Raw genomic sequence first — 15,305 nt, 5'->3', positions numbered from 1 at the left:
CCCGGAGAACCCACACACCAACCTTTGTTCAACCCGCGCCTTCATGCACCCCGCCCGACTCATGGACACCAACCTGACTCGACCTCCATTCAGACTCACCCAACCCACCGGTCAGCTCCTGAATGATCGACCCACTGGTCAGCTCCTGAATGATCGACCCGCCTGTGGTTCCGATCAACCTGTGGACCTTCGAACTATCTCCCGATTCTGCGGCTAGGGTGCTTCGTCCCCTAGCTCCGCCTGCACCCTCGCATATGTTTCAGAGCACCAAGGGAACTCGCACTTCTTGCTTTCTAAGACCCTTTAACTCTTACTTTGATCTTTGAATGAGTGATTTAACTCCATCTTTGCCCACGTTATATATATGGTAGCTCGTCCAATATGGGGGAGTCGACCTATGGCCAAGCCGACCCATCTTTCGCCACTTTGCTAATTTCTCCAACGTCGACCATGGTGAGGGTGCCCACACCCGAGATCGCCCCACCATATAAGTTCGCCATTGCACTTCTCAACACTTAGTCATTTTTCAGATGGATTTCACGTTTCCTCCCGTTCAGCCCAACTCATCACACTGTGTATGCACGCCTAACTCGTCGGTCACCCCAACTCATCGCTTTATCGCCCGTCATGTGCCCTTCGCCAAATGCTTTATAACTCGAGGGCTTTACAGAGGGGGATTTGCAGACCCCTGTTATAGATATCCTTCACCAGGAGTTATTAATAAAATATTGTTCATATACAAGTCTTATTCTATTGGGTTATTACATCAGATATTTCTTGTTATTTTCTGTTTTGGATCACATACAATCTTTTTACTGTAGGGTTTTGTTGTTTTATTATTCCAGATTTGAAGCATAGACAACCACATATTATTGTTAGGGTCAATTGTCACCAGTGACTTAAGTGAAGTATTTTTGGTACACACGCTAAGAACTTTCATACTAACAAAAAGTGAGTAATAGAGAGGATGTGAGGCACAAATATATAGGAAGAGAAAGGGGGTCAAATTATTGAAGGGGTAACTCCCACGCCTTGAGGAGAAGTTACATATTCCAAAATAGGACTGTAATTTATGCCATAAAGGAGGCATGCTTCCCTTAGTAACTCATGCCATCAAGAGGAACTAAGAATGCCTTAGTGACTTGTGCCATAAAGAAGGAGAACACATGCCTTAGTAATTCGAGCTATTAAGGATAAGTGTAACATATGCATTAAAGAGGTGTAATAGGAATATTTTTATGACGACTCATTAAAGTGTATAAGAGAGTGTAAGAGGTGCATAAGACCATTAAATGGAGAGGAATGAATCCTTTCAGAGAGAGAGAGAGAGAGAGAGAGAGTAATGTATTATGGAATAAGAGAGTTCAATTTTCCATCAAGGAGAGAGATGTGAAGTGGTATAATTGAGTGCCAAGTAGGAGAGGTGACATGTAATTCCTCTTAAGATAATATTATAGTATCATAAGTGTAATAATGATAATATTAATAATAGTAATCACTAAATTTTAAAATTAAACGATTTAGATTGATGAAGGATATGTTAAGTGATTCTCCATCATCTATTCTTAATTACCAATTGAAGTAAGGTGACTTACTAATTTTGGAAATTCATGGCTGCAATGATAGACATAACTTTCTATATTTATAAAGTCACTCTAGAATAGTCAGAAATGAAATTTTATTCAAGGAAATTCATCACTTAGCTGCCAATTTTCAGAAAATATTGCAAAAGAGGGGATTGATGTCTCCTATAGGTTGGTTCCTACAAAATTTGTAATCCTACAAATTTTGTATTAGTAGGTAGGTTCCTACAAAGGTCTATTATAAATCATTTTTCATTTATATCTTATCTTCCATATGTAAGATTGGTTGGTTATGGTTCATGAATGTGTAAATAAGTAAGAAATTTTCTTATACTGATTCACCCCCATCTCAATAGAAGTGTGAATACAACATACTGTGCTATAAATTAATTTCAAAAAAGGGACCAAGATATAATGAATTATTTTCCATTCACAAATACATTAATACCATACAAATTGATATTTTTCTAAAAACATGGATGTGATATTTACCCTTTGTAAAGCTTTCACTTGGTGTAGATCAAATTATTAATCCCTTAGGAATATCCATGTCATAAGATAATTACTATCAAATTTCATTATACCTATCTTTAGAATGAATTAATTCCTCGGTACCACAATGAATCCCTGATTATGTGGATCTTGAGGTGATGAGAAATCATAATTTTGGGGCTCAATCATTATGTCCTCCACATTTTTCATTATTTCCTTGTGTTTTGTAATATGCTACCTCGAAAAATTTCTAAGAAATCTACCAACAAGGTTGAATCTATTTTTGTGGCCATATAGGATACAAAGGATCTCTCATAGTTCTCAGGGGATGAGTTCCCTGCATCACTCATTTCTCATAAGCATAGGTTGAGTAGGTCGGCAAACTCTTCATTAAAACATGATTTCAAAACACAAGTCTCAATTAGTCATGGTAGAGGGAGAGGAAAATCAAATCTCAAAGGTAGAGGAAGAAGTTCATATAGAGGTGGAAGAGATAACCCCTCAAGTTCAAGTGGAAGAGGAAAAAATCAAAATCCAAGTCAAAATCCAAGCCAAAATCTAAGCCAAAAACAAACACAAAGTCAAAGATATGACAAGTCTCATATTCAATGTCATTTTTGCAAGAAGTATGGGCATTATTAAAATGGATATAGAAAGAAAAAATATGATTTTAGTAAATCAAATGAAAATTTTACAAAGGAAAGCTAAAATCAAGATAGTGTGTTCTTAACTTGCAATGTAGCACAAAAGAATAAAAAGGATGTATGGTTTTGAGACTCACACTGTAACACTCACATGATAGGAAGCATATAAATGTTTTCCAATTTGGCTGAGATTGTAAAATCAAAAGTCACATTAGGCACTGACAACAAAGTGTCAGTCATGGGTAAAGGAACCAACAATATTCTAACAAAGAAGGAGGAGAAAAATTATATTTCAGATATGTATTTTGTTCGAGGTTTAAAACACAATCTAATAAGCATTGGACAACTTATTCAAAATGGGTATAATGTGTTTTTCAAAAATGGAGAATCCATAATCCTAGATAAATTTCAAGTATCCAAATCATTGCAATAGTCCAAATGGCAAGCAATAGAATGTTTCCCTTAAGGATAAAACACAATTTGAAGATAGAGCTTGTTGAAGCACAACCCTCAATGAACCCACAAGAGGATGAAGAAAAAAATTGCAACAGTCACACAAACAACCTTTTCAAGTAGAAATAAAAGATGAAAATTAGCTATGGCATCTAATATTTTGACGTCTCAACTTCGGAGGTCTAAACCTACTACATAGGAAATGCATCGTAAAGGGTTTTTTAGTTATAAAAAAATGATAAAGATTATGTGAAGGATGCATCTTAGGAAAACAACACAGGGAATCATTTCTAGTAGGTAAGTCAATAAGGTAAAATGCACCTTTCGATATTTTCCATCCATATTTTTGTGGACTAATGCATACACCCTCAATTGGTGGAAGATATTATTTTTTGAAATTCATAGATGACTACACAAGAAAAACATGGATCTATTTTCTAAGACGTAAAAATGAAGTGTTTTAGTGCTTTTTCCAATTCAAGGCTCTGGTTGAAAAACAAAGTGGGAACCATATTAAAGTAAATGGAATAGATAGAGGTAATGAATTGAAATGATCTCCTAATTTTATGCAACGATCATGGAATTAACAATCCACAACAAGGTACACAACTCAACAAAATTGCATCATTGAAAGGAAAAATAGAACAATTATGAAAAGCGCAATGATTATTTTGAACAAAAAAGAATTTTCCAGATGAATATTGGGATGAAGTTGTAGCATTTTCAACCCACATTATAAATGAATGTCCAACCAAAAGTGTAAAGAACATGATTCTAGAAGAAGCATGGAGTCGAAGAAAACATAGTGTTTCTCACATGAGAATGTTTTGATGTATGGAATATACATATATCTCAAATGAGTTAAGAAAGAAACTACACAACCAAGAAGAAAAATGCACAGGTGTAGGTTATAGTGATGAATCAAAGGAATATAAACTATAAAATACAACTGCCAAAAGGGTCATAATTAGCAGAGATGTACAATTCATAGAAGAGGAAGCATGGGATGGAACTTTGGAGAAAGCACTTAATGTAGTAGCAAGTTTACCCCAAGAAGATAAAGATGAATTAATAGAAACATGGAAATATTCAATTGTGACTCCTCCCACACCTATTCAAGCTCAACAATCTAGTCCTAAAGTGACACCTTGAACAAGAAAAATGACAACCTCATGTATTCAAGAAAGTACTCCTCCAGGGAGACTACAAATATCATCAACACTATAAATTATTGATGTAGGGGCAACAACTCCACATTCTACAAGTTCAACTTCAAGTGACACATCAAATCAACTTGGCAATATTGAGTAGAAAAAATCCAGGAGTTTGAGAGATATTTATGAGAGAAATGAAGGTGAATGCAATGTAGGTTTGAATTCTCTCTTTGTTTTATATTTACATGTAAATGATCCACTTAATTTTGAGGATGCAATTATGGAAGAAAAATGGGTAGTAGCAATGGATGAAGAAATAAATGCTATAGAAAAGAATGAAACATGGGAATAAGTGAGTTGTCCTCAAAGAAAAGATGTCATAGGTGTAAAGTGGGTCTATAAGACCAAAAGCATTTTAGAAGGAAGGATTGAAAGACATATAACACAGATCATTGTTAAGAGATACAAACAACAAACTTGAAGAGATTATGCTGAAACATTTTCTCCAAGTACAAGAATGGAAACCATGAGGACAATTTTAGCAATGAAAAACCAACATAAGTGGAAGATTTATAAAATGGACGTTAAATCTACCTTCTTAAATAGAGTATTGAAGGAACAACATGGAATTTTTTTTCTCACGTGAAGAAAATCGAACATGGCAATTTTATTTCTCAAACAAAGTATTCAACAAACATTTTGAATAGGTTTAAAATGAGAAACAACAAGTATTCTCCAACACCAACATCCATGGGTTTGAATTTGAGTAAAGAAGATTGTAGTAACAATGTAGATGCAATAGTATACAAAAGCGTGGTTGGAATTTTGATGTCTTTAACTACAATTAATAGACCTAATCTAATTTATGAAGTGAGTTTGGTCTCTACATTCATGGAGACTCCAGAGGAGAAACGTTGGTTACCAACTAAAAGAATTATAAGGTATGTTAATGGAACCAAGGGACATGACGCCTTGTATACTAAAACAAATGAATTTAGGTTGGTTGGATATACAAAAAAATGACTGGGCGGGAGATGTAGATGATATTAAGAGCACATTAGGCTATGTCTTTCGTTCGGGTTCAAGAGTCATTTCATGGGCTTCCAAGAAACAATGAATTGTTTCTTTTTCCATATGTGACGTTGAATATGTAGTACAAGTAGGAGCAACTTGTCAGGAAATTTGGATGAGAAGAATGTTGAAAGATTTAAGGCATGAACAAGAAGAAATAACAAAGATCTATTGTGACAACAAATCTAAAATTGCATAATTCAAAAACTCAATCTTTCATAAAAGAAGTAAACATATTGACACAAGGTATCATTTTGAAAGAGAGTTGATTAATGATGGAGAGAATTTTTTGGAACATTGTAGGTCTCAAGAACAATATGAAAACATCTTCACCAAACCATTGTGAAAGGAATGTTTTGTACATCTAAAAGACAATTTGAGCATCATGAACGTTAGTAGTTGTGATTAAGGGGGAGTGTTGGAAATAATCCCAACTATTGCATTCAACAATGTAAACTTTGAAACGGGAACTCTTGCCAAAATACCCTGAAAAAACATCAAAACTAGTGCTAAAAATGAAAAGTGTGTATATTGGAATGATGGTTTTTTTTAGGCTCAATTTTGAACTTGTTTTAAAAATGGCAGTGAAAACGAATTTTTCGTGCAAAAGACACCATGAAAATGAAAAGTGTTGATACTGAAACAATGGTTTTTTTAAGGGTCAATTTTCAACATTTTTAAAAAATGCTAGTAAAACAGAATTTTTATGTGCAAAAAGCAATTGTTTTTTACGAAAAAAAGCACACTAATGTTTTTGGTAGAATAACATTTTTCTTTCCTAATTATAAATTTAACATGTTTTAGTAATGCCGATAAAGATAAAATAATGGGATCTGAAACACATTAAAATTCTATTAGTTTTCATCCATGTTGTTAAACATATAATAACATCACACTAAAGATCGCTAAAATTCTAATTATTTTCAACCATAACATTAAAGATACAAAAAATTTGGAAAATTTTCAACCATAAAATTAAAAAACCAAAATGTCATTATTTGTTGATTGAATGAAACATACATTATATCTCTAATTTATTGTTTCATTGTAGATATTCTAAACAATAAAAATAATCAAAATTGAAACATATAATCCAACAACATAAAAATGACTCATAACTTCTGATTTAACACCATATGGAAATCAATTTTTTTATTTCAAGATATGATGCAAACATCAGTTATATAAACTGTCTTAGATAATTATTCAAAATCACTCATATTTTCTTGCACACCATCAGAATTAACATCTTCAAATGAATGACTGGATGCAAACGAAGATGTCCCATATTCTTTCCTTTCATCAACTAGTGCCCCATCTGAGTCCACATGCATGCCCACCATTTCAGGTTTCAAAATTCTTCGAGATCTACGACTGGTTTCAGCAGACTCCAATCTCAACATTGTTCCTTCTAGTAACAACCTTTTCAGAATCTCTATCGTCTTGAAGTGAATAGTTCCTCTCTTAGTTAATTGAAGTCATAAACAAGTATGTAAACATCCTCCAATTTTAAGAGGTCTATGCGGCGACGATTTATATTTGTACCCTTTATTTTTCTCTTTCCACGAATTTGTTTTATCAACTACCATCTTTGGCTTTTACACACCATTGAATGGGTGTGTATTTGTGGAATACAAATGTACTTCAACACCTATAACATCTTCACTTTCTATAAATACCTTTATAACCTTAGCAACCCAGAATGGATAGCCATTGAGATCTCCATCTGCTAGCACTGCGATCATGCAACCCTCCTTAATATCATGTACTGAACCCCTATAATGGTCTTCCATGGCTTCATGTTGTACATGAGATATTTTGGAACCAATATACATCTCTCTTTCCTCTGACTGTGAAGAATTAATAATACCTTGAGATTGTTGTTGTTCAACAATGTTTCTTTCCTCATGTTCTTTTGACACATTTTGTGGCCAAATAAACGGATTTTTCAGAGGTACATTTTCATTTGTTGTTCTTGAAATGATATCACTTTGATTATTGAAAAATGACTCCCACCAAACTGTATCAGCAATGTCAAAGTACTCATATGTATATCTAATACATTTTTTAATTTCTTCTAGGCAATCAGAATAATTTATATCTCTATTCTATCTGTGTGCATTATGAACTTCACCAACTGATTGTAATAACAATATTTTTGATGCAAATATTGGATGATTTGGAATGAACTTCAAAAATTCCAAACCTGATGACGGTGCCCATTCTACAGTAGTTGAATACTTCTTTCCCCATATTAGTGTTTTCCCATCAATTTTTTTGATACGAAATTGATGTTGGAAGCTGTTGTCATTAATTTTTCCAACGCATTTCTCCTCACCATGCAATCCCAGAATAAACCTTTGCATGTCAATAGTTTCTTCCAACACATCAAAAGTAGGCTTTGGCATGTATGATTTCTTAATACATTCAATTAATGATGGCAAGTTCCCAGCTTCCTTCCTCCTCAACGTGACTGAAAAACGACTGAACATCTTATCAATATGGTCATGAGTGTGCCCAACAAGAAGGAAACCAACCTTTACCTTCTAAAAATTCTCAATTCAACAAGCATGTTTAGAAATCCAAAAACAACTTGATTTTTGTTTTCACGGCAAGTGTTGTCCAATTGTAGATACAAAACTTCAAGAATATAACCAGACCAATGGGAAAGCACATCATGAATTATGGTTATTGTTAGATTTGCATCATTATGAATATTTGGAGCTGTGAAGTACACCCTTGGAAACATTTTCCCATTGAATACCATACAATCAACCAAGTGATATTGAATAAAATTTTCCTCCTGTAAATTTTTGGGTGTGCGAACAAAATGTGGTAAAAGTGTTTTCTTTTGGTCCATACCATCAATTATCAAACCCAAATATTTATTTGGATTATCATAACACTTCTTTCAATGCTTGTACAACTTTTTCCGTTCACTTGTTTGTTGTTTGCGATGCTCCTGAAGTTCTTTGACAGTGGAATATACACAACATAAAAGAAAGTTATTAAGAAATACGTTTTCATAGTTGATAGCTATACAATTTTAAAAGTTAAAGTTATGAATCCTTACCTCTTTCTAACCCTTCATATTTATCCCTTTTTGATTTAAGAGAAGCACATGTACTACAAATCCCCGTCCTTGTATTCTTAGGAATACGGACATTGTTGAGTTCTTTCTTCTACACCTTCACAAAATATTGATATGTAATAAATCGACCATGTCCCTCAGAATCTTCTGCATATTCTTTGTACAAGTTGTAGATTTCTCGTCTTGAAAAATTATCTGGAATATGTATTGTCTCTCTATTTGGCATACACTCTCCATGCTTTGAAAAGAAATCTTTCATCCATGACATTGCAGTATTTGATAATGGCCCAAACTGTCATTTATGACATACTTTTGAATAAAATGTGGGATCCTTTTCCAAATTTTCTTGGATTCTTGAGAGACGAAAATTACCCATCGAATGAAACATTTTGAAATCCTCTCTATAAATAAATAAAGACCCAATATGATAATCATAACCTGACAATGTAGATTGCGTGCACCCAACTAAATATGAATTTTTCATGCTTTTATTCATTGAAAAAAATTTCTTCCTTTTCTCTAATGCAAATTTTAAATCCATATGTTTCAAGCAATATTTTTGACAACATTCACTTGAAATGAGAACACTGATAGAACTTCTTCTCGTTAGATATTCTGCTCTACCCCTCGTATAAATAGAAAATCTTGGATTGATACGAAAATGTTTGCTCCTACTCCTCGACACAATATTTCCTGGCAACATCTTCATAATTGGATCATCATTGATATAAGCATTTTCATCATCATTCTGAGGAATTTTATCCTCACTATGATCAACTGTGATTTTGAAATTTGACTTGGAGGATATTATTCATCTTTCCCTTCTTTAGTGCTACTGTCATAGTTCTTAGAATTAGGACTCAATGGAAAATTTGACTCGATGTTTATTGGATATTCTTCCTCATTTGCATTGTCAGTGCTACTCTCATAGTCTATATAATTAGGATGACGTCGAAAATGTGACTGTTTATTTACCGAAAAATCTACATCATGTTCTTCTTCACTGCTACTCTCATAGTCCTTAGGGTTAGGACTAAGTGCTTCATCCTATCCTTCATCACTACTGCTCTCATAGTCCTTAATATTAGGACTAACTGGAAACTGCGACTCTTTATTTATTTGAAAATATTCATCATTGTTGCTCTCATAGTCCATATGACTAGGACTAAGTGGACACCATGACACTCTATTCATTTGAAATTATTCATCGTGTTATTCATCAATGTTGCTTTCATAGTCCATAGGATTAAGACTAAGTGGACATTGTGACAATTTATTCATTTGAAATTCTTCATCACTGCTGCTCTCATAGTCCATAGGATTAGGACTAAGTGGACACCGTGACAGTTCATTCTTTTGAAATTCTTCATCACTGTTGCTTTCATAGTCCATAGGATTAGGACTAAGTGGACACTGTGACACTCTATTCAGTTGAAATTCTTCATCATGCTCTTCATCGTTGTTGCTCTCATATTCCATAGGATTAGGACTAAGTGAACACTTTGACAATCCATTCTTTTGAAATTCTTCATCATGATCTTCATCAGTGCTATTCTCATATTCCATAGGATTATGACTAAGTGGACACTGTGACACTTCATTCTTTTGAAATTCATCATCATGCTCTTCAACACTGTTGCTCTCATAGTTGATAGGATTAGGACTAAGTGGACACCGTGACACTCCATTCTTTTCAAATTCATCATCATGCTCTTCATCACTGCTACTCTCATAGTCCATAGGATTAGGACTAAGTGGACACTGTGACACTCCATTCTTTTGAAATCCTTCATCATGCTCTTCATCATTGTTGCTCTCATAATCCATAAAATTAAGACTAAGTGGAAACCGTGACTCTTTATTTATTTGAAATTCTTCATCTCATCTTTCATTAGTGCTTCTCTCATAGTACTTAGGATTAGGACTAAGTGGAAGAATTGACTCTCTATTCATAGTGGAAGAATTTTCGTTATATTCATCAATATGAATAGAGTTGTTACGCGACGAAGATGTTGATGCTTCACAAAGCGAAACTTTACTATCAAAAGAATCCATGCCTTTCAAATAGAAGAGGTTGAATGATACAAATACAGACTCTCCTAATGACAATATATAGCTTAAAGAATGAAAATTTCCCTCTAAAACTTTTCACCAAAATTTTTCCCTTCAAAAATTTCATTTCATCTATTTCCCTCCATATTTTCTTCTACAATTTATTGAAAATTTTTAATTAAATTTTTTTATGAAATAAATCTTTAAAATTAAAATTGTAAACCAAATCTTCCACCTAAATTAATTTATTACTTAAACTATATAATATTTACTAAACAATTGAATGTTTTTTTTTTATTATTATTATTATACCTTCTAAAACAAATTAATTTCACATTCACCGTGTTGTAAAACAATTCTGTAATGTTCACTTTATCATAGTTTCCTATATCACCATAACAAAATTAACATGTTAAAATTTATAAAAACAAATTAATCCCACATTAACCGTACGGTAAAACAATTTTGTAATTACCCCTATATAATAAATTTCATTATCACTATTCATCACATCACATCAAGTTTTTCCGAGGTTCGTTAAAATACTTGGATCGAATTTGTGGAGCAGCTACATTGCTATCAACAACATATTCAACAAAGGATTATCGCATTTGAAAGGTTAGTTAATTTTTCTGTTGTGCAAATTTTAAAATTAAATAAGTTTAATGAATTTTTTTTTTAGAAGTCAAAATTTTTTGTGGGACAAATTTACCCACTATGTCCGCAGTGGGCATGGTGGGCCTGATCATGCTCCTGGCGGCCCAATGGGCCCGTGAGTGAGGGACGGGGGTGCTGGTAGCCAACCCGCCGCAGCGAATCCCCCACCACCCGATCAGGTCGTTGGGCCGCCAGGGGCGAAGGCTGGCGGCTAGCCTCTGTCCCACCTGGGCAACCCAACGACTCGTCGACGTGGCAAACCAATTTTGAGAATCGGGTTGCACCACCGGGGTGGGGAAAAGGGTTGCGGCTAGCCCTCCGCCCCACCCCGGTGGCCCAACGATGCCTCAGGGTGGCGGGCCGTTGGGCCGCATGGGTGGTGTGGGGGGATGGCGCCGCAAGGGTTGGGTGGGGTTGGGGAGGAGGCGAGTGCGGTTGGGGTGGGGAAGGGGGGCAGTTGTTGGGCCGCTGAGGTGGGGTAGGGGGGCTAGGCCCAAGTGCCAGCCCAGGTGGCCAGCCGATTTCCGGGGTGGGGCGGTAGGGTGCTATATTTTTTAAATTTCTTATTATTTTTTTTAAATGGTTATGTTTTACAAAATTAATTATCATTTATCATTTTTCTTTTTAATTTAAGTTATTATTTTTTGTAATTTACTGATTTATATGTGTTTTTTTTTCAGGAAAATGGCATCAAACAAGATTTCTGTGAATCTTTTTGTACCAAAAACTGTTAAAGGTGGATCTTCAAAAAACATTGTTGAACGAACTAAACCTGAGCTGATATATACAAATCTTTCAAGTGCCTCAAATGATAAGAAAATGATTTCATACTATAAGAAATCAAAAGAAGTGAAACTTCCAGCAAATGTCTGGTATGTGAAAGAAAGAGAAAGCCAAGATGTGCAGAGATATCTATATGTTATATACCTAACGATAATGGAATTTATGAGGGGCTGGGAAAGGCCATATACATGTGTTCGGTACCAAACAGTGAAGTTGTTTACATACTTACAAAACCGCCCAAGTCACATGAAATGATTAAATACCAGTTATCATATTCATTGTATGATGCCATAGAGGTATCTACAAAGTTGGGTAAACAAATCATAAATGAGATGAAAAAAATATTGTAAGTATTGTTATTTATATTTGTGTTTTGCATTCTTCTAACTGTCTCATTATATTTTTATAACTTTGTTTTCATTGACATATGATATTTTGTTTGACATAATTTTGTTGAAATTTATTCAATTATGTTGGGAGGCATCCCTTTCATAGAGCATGAAATTATGAAAGTTGTCAGCAGTTTCTACTCAGTGTCAGAAGAAGAGATGGCAAACAAGAAAAATGTAGTAATTCATGATGCTACAAAACTACATCCAAGGGATCAGAAAAAAAAATGCCTCTAGTGGATAAATATAGCAAAGGTAGATAGGTTACTTTTGAAGATGAGGAAGTTGAAACTGACACTGAAGAATATGTTGTCGTTACTGAGGATGACATTGGAACTGATGTTGGAAAGGAGAAGAGCTGTAAAAGACCAAAAGTAACAATTCCCAAGAATAAATTTGTTCTAGTTAATGATGAGAATGCTATGGGGAAGAAAAGTAAAGTTGAACATTCTAAAGTAGTCATTACCAACAGTCAAGATCTTAGTGAAACTTCAAGAGAAAGCAGATAAATCATTACACCAAAAGCTGATTTAGAGGAGGGCATTATTAAAACAAAACAAAATTCCATTTGACAGAACTTGATAAAGAGAAACTTAACTGAAGGTGGTCGTATCTTTCAGCTTAATGTGAGACAAATCTATAAGGCAAGTGAAGGACAATGTAAATATAAAATCAAAAAGCCACACCACCTACATGTTCACAACTTGAAGACATTGATGAGGTGAAATCCATATGCTCATGTGGTTAATTATGTGCTTCTTGTTGATTTAGTTCAACTTCCCAACAAAGAAGAATTTGATAAGTCAAAATGTTTTGAATACAATTATTATGTGCTTGGGGGGAACCATTTTGTATAAGCTCAAAGACAATTGATGGAGGAATATCCCAATAACCCACGTTTTGAAACAATGAAATGTATCATTTATGCTGGTTTATTATATACAGAAGCAAAGTTAGTGGCATGAGATCTTAATTCAGATAATGAATATAGGATGCCTATGACTTTCATGCAAAGGGTTAGATTTATTCATAGTGAATTTGAAGAAAAATGTGGTGGGGATAAACTAAGTGTTACTGTAGATTTCTGAAAGGAATGTTGTATGGAAATAGGCTATCAAATTGATGAGAAAATCAATTCAAAAGGCGGCAGAGTAAATACTGATTTATTCAGAGGTATTGATAACATTTTCCAGTTGGAAATTAGAACTGGAGAGATATGGGAATTGATTAATGAGATTTTTAGCATGTGGGAGAACATTGGCATTAAAAACCCGAAGATCAAAAGGTCTAAACCATTGATATGTAGCAACAGTAAATCGGGTCCTGAAATGAAGCAGCTTCCAGAAGATATGACTATCACACCTTGGAGAGCATTGCAAGGAGTGAAGGATGAAAAACTTGTCAAAGAAATATTATCTCGTGTGAGGTGAGGGTAATTATCATTGGAGGAAATGTCTGAGGAATTTCAAAAGTAAGTTTGTTCAATTATTTTTACTTATTTTTAGATTACAATTTTCCTTTAAATATAACATATTCTTCTTGGTAGTATTTGTTACACATATCATTATATTAATTTTTTTATTTAATCTATGCAGTCACAAAGTTTACATGAAAATACAAGAACAAATGGTTAAATTGTTGAATGAAGATAGTTGGGATGATGTTGTATGCAACTATCCAGATTCAAGTTCTACATCAACATTAAAAAAGATTATCTTGCACTTAAAAAGGTATGTTGATTTATACATTCAATTTTATTCATTTGTATACTATTTTTATTTTATAACTTATTTTAGATAATTTATATTAAAGTGAAAATTCTGACATAAAATATAAAATTTATTTAAACTTTCTCCCTATCACATTCAATTTATTATTAGTATTATTAAAATGTTTGTTACACTATTTAATTATAGTATATTTTTTTTCATATTATAAATTTCTATGGTGAAAAAAAACTAAGCTTTTTATTTTTATTTTTAAATCTAATTATAATTTTGTGATTTAATTTTAGAAAAAAAAAATTATTAAAAAAAAAAGATAAAAAAAAAATCATTATTAAATAATTTTATGTAATTGTCAACATTAAAATAAGTATTAAAAAAGTCAATTGAATTAGAAAATAAATTATAATACATAATTTTAAAATTTAAAACTGTACATTCTAACTTTATTGATCATCCTATATGAGAAGTAAATAAAGGTTAATCATCCTACGTTCTCCTTACTTTATTTTTTATATTAACCTACATAAGTGATGACGAAATTTTATATCAAACTTATCAAAATCTTTCCCTTTATCTTCATATTCTAATAAAAATATTCATATGTTATTAGTCCCTGCCATCTAGGCATGGGACTATAGTAATCGAGTCCATTAGTTAGCATTAGTACATTTCGATATCAATTTAGAGTTTTTATAAACGTCACTTTTTTTATAAAATCAAAGTTGTTTTCAACCTATCAAATTTCCGTAATAATTTTGAAGACCAATCAGATAATTGGTGGTCTTATTTGGCCTCCTTTCAAGGCAGACATGCCATATCATTGATATTTTAGACCATATCATTGATATTTTTCATAGGATATCTCTCTTCAATGCATTTATTTGATTAATATTTCCTAAATTGAAACTAATGTTGGCATTAGTTTATAAACATTAAATGCTACCTTATAACCAGGCAAACAAACACTCGTTGTTGAACTAGAAAAGGACTATTCATACAACCATATGGTTGTGTGCATGTTGATGTGGTGTGTAGTGTCGACTAATGGGGCACTTGTTATTATCTATGTGCATGTTGATGTGGTGTGTGGTGTCGACTAATGGGACAGTTGCTATTCTTCTCGTAGAAAATTTATAAAAATAAGCGATAACTTCAAACTTTGGACTCATTTGCAGCTTCAAACTTATTAGCAGTGCAGCTTCAGACTTC

This window comes from Pinus tabuliformis, chromosome J, assembly GCF_031772625.1.
Source record: "Pinus tabuliformis cultivar Carrire ecotype Pingquan chromosome J, CPIR1, whole genome shotgun sequence".
NCBI classification, from domain to species: domain Eukaryota; kingdom Viridiplantae; phylum Streptophyta; class Pinopsida; order Pinales; family Pinaceae; genus Pinus; species Pinus tabuliformis.
Note: the sequence above shows the minus strand (reverse complement) of the source record.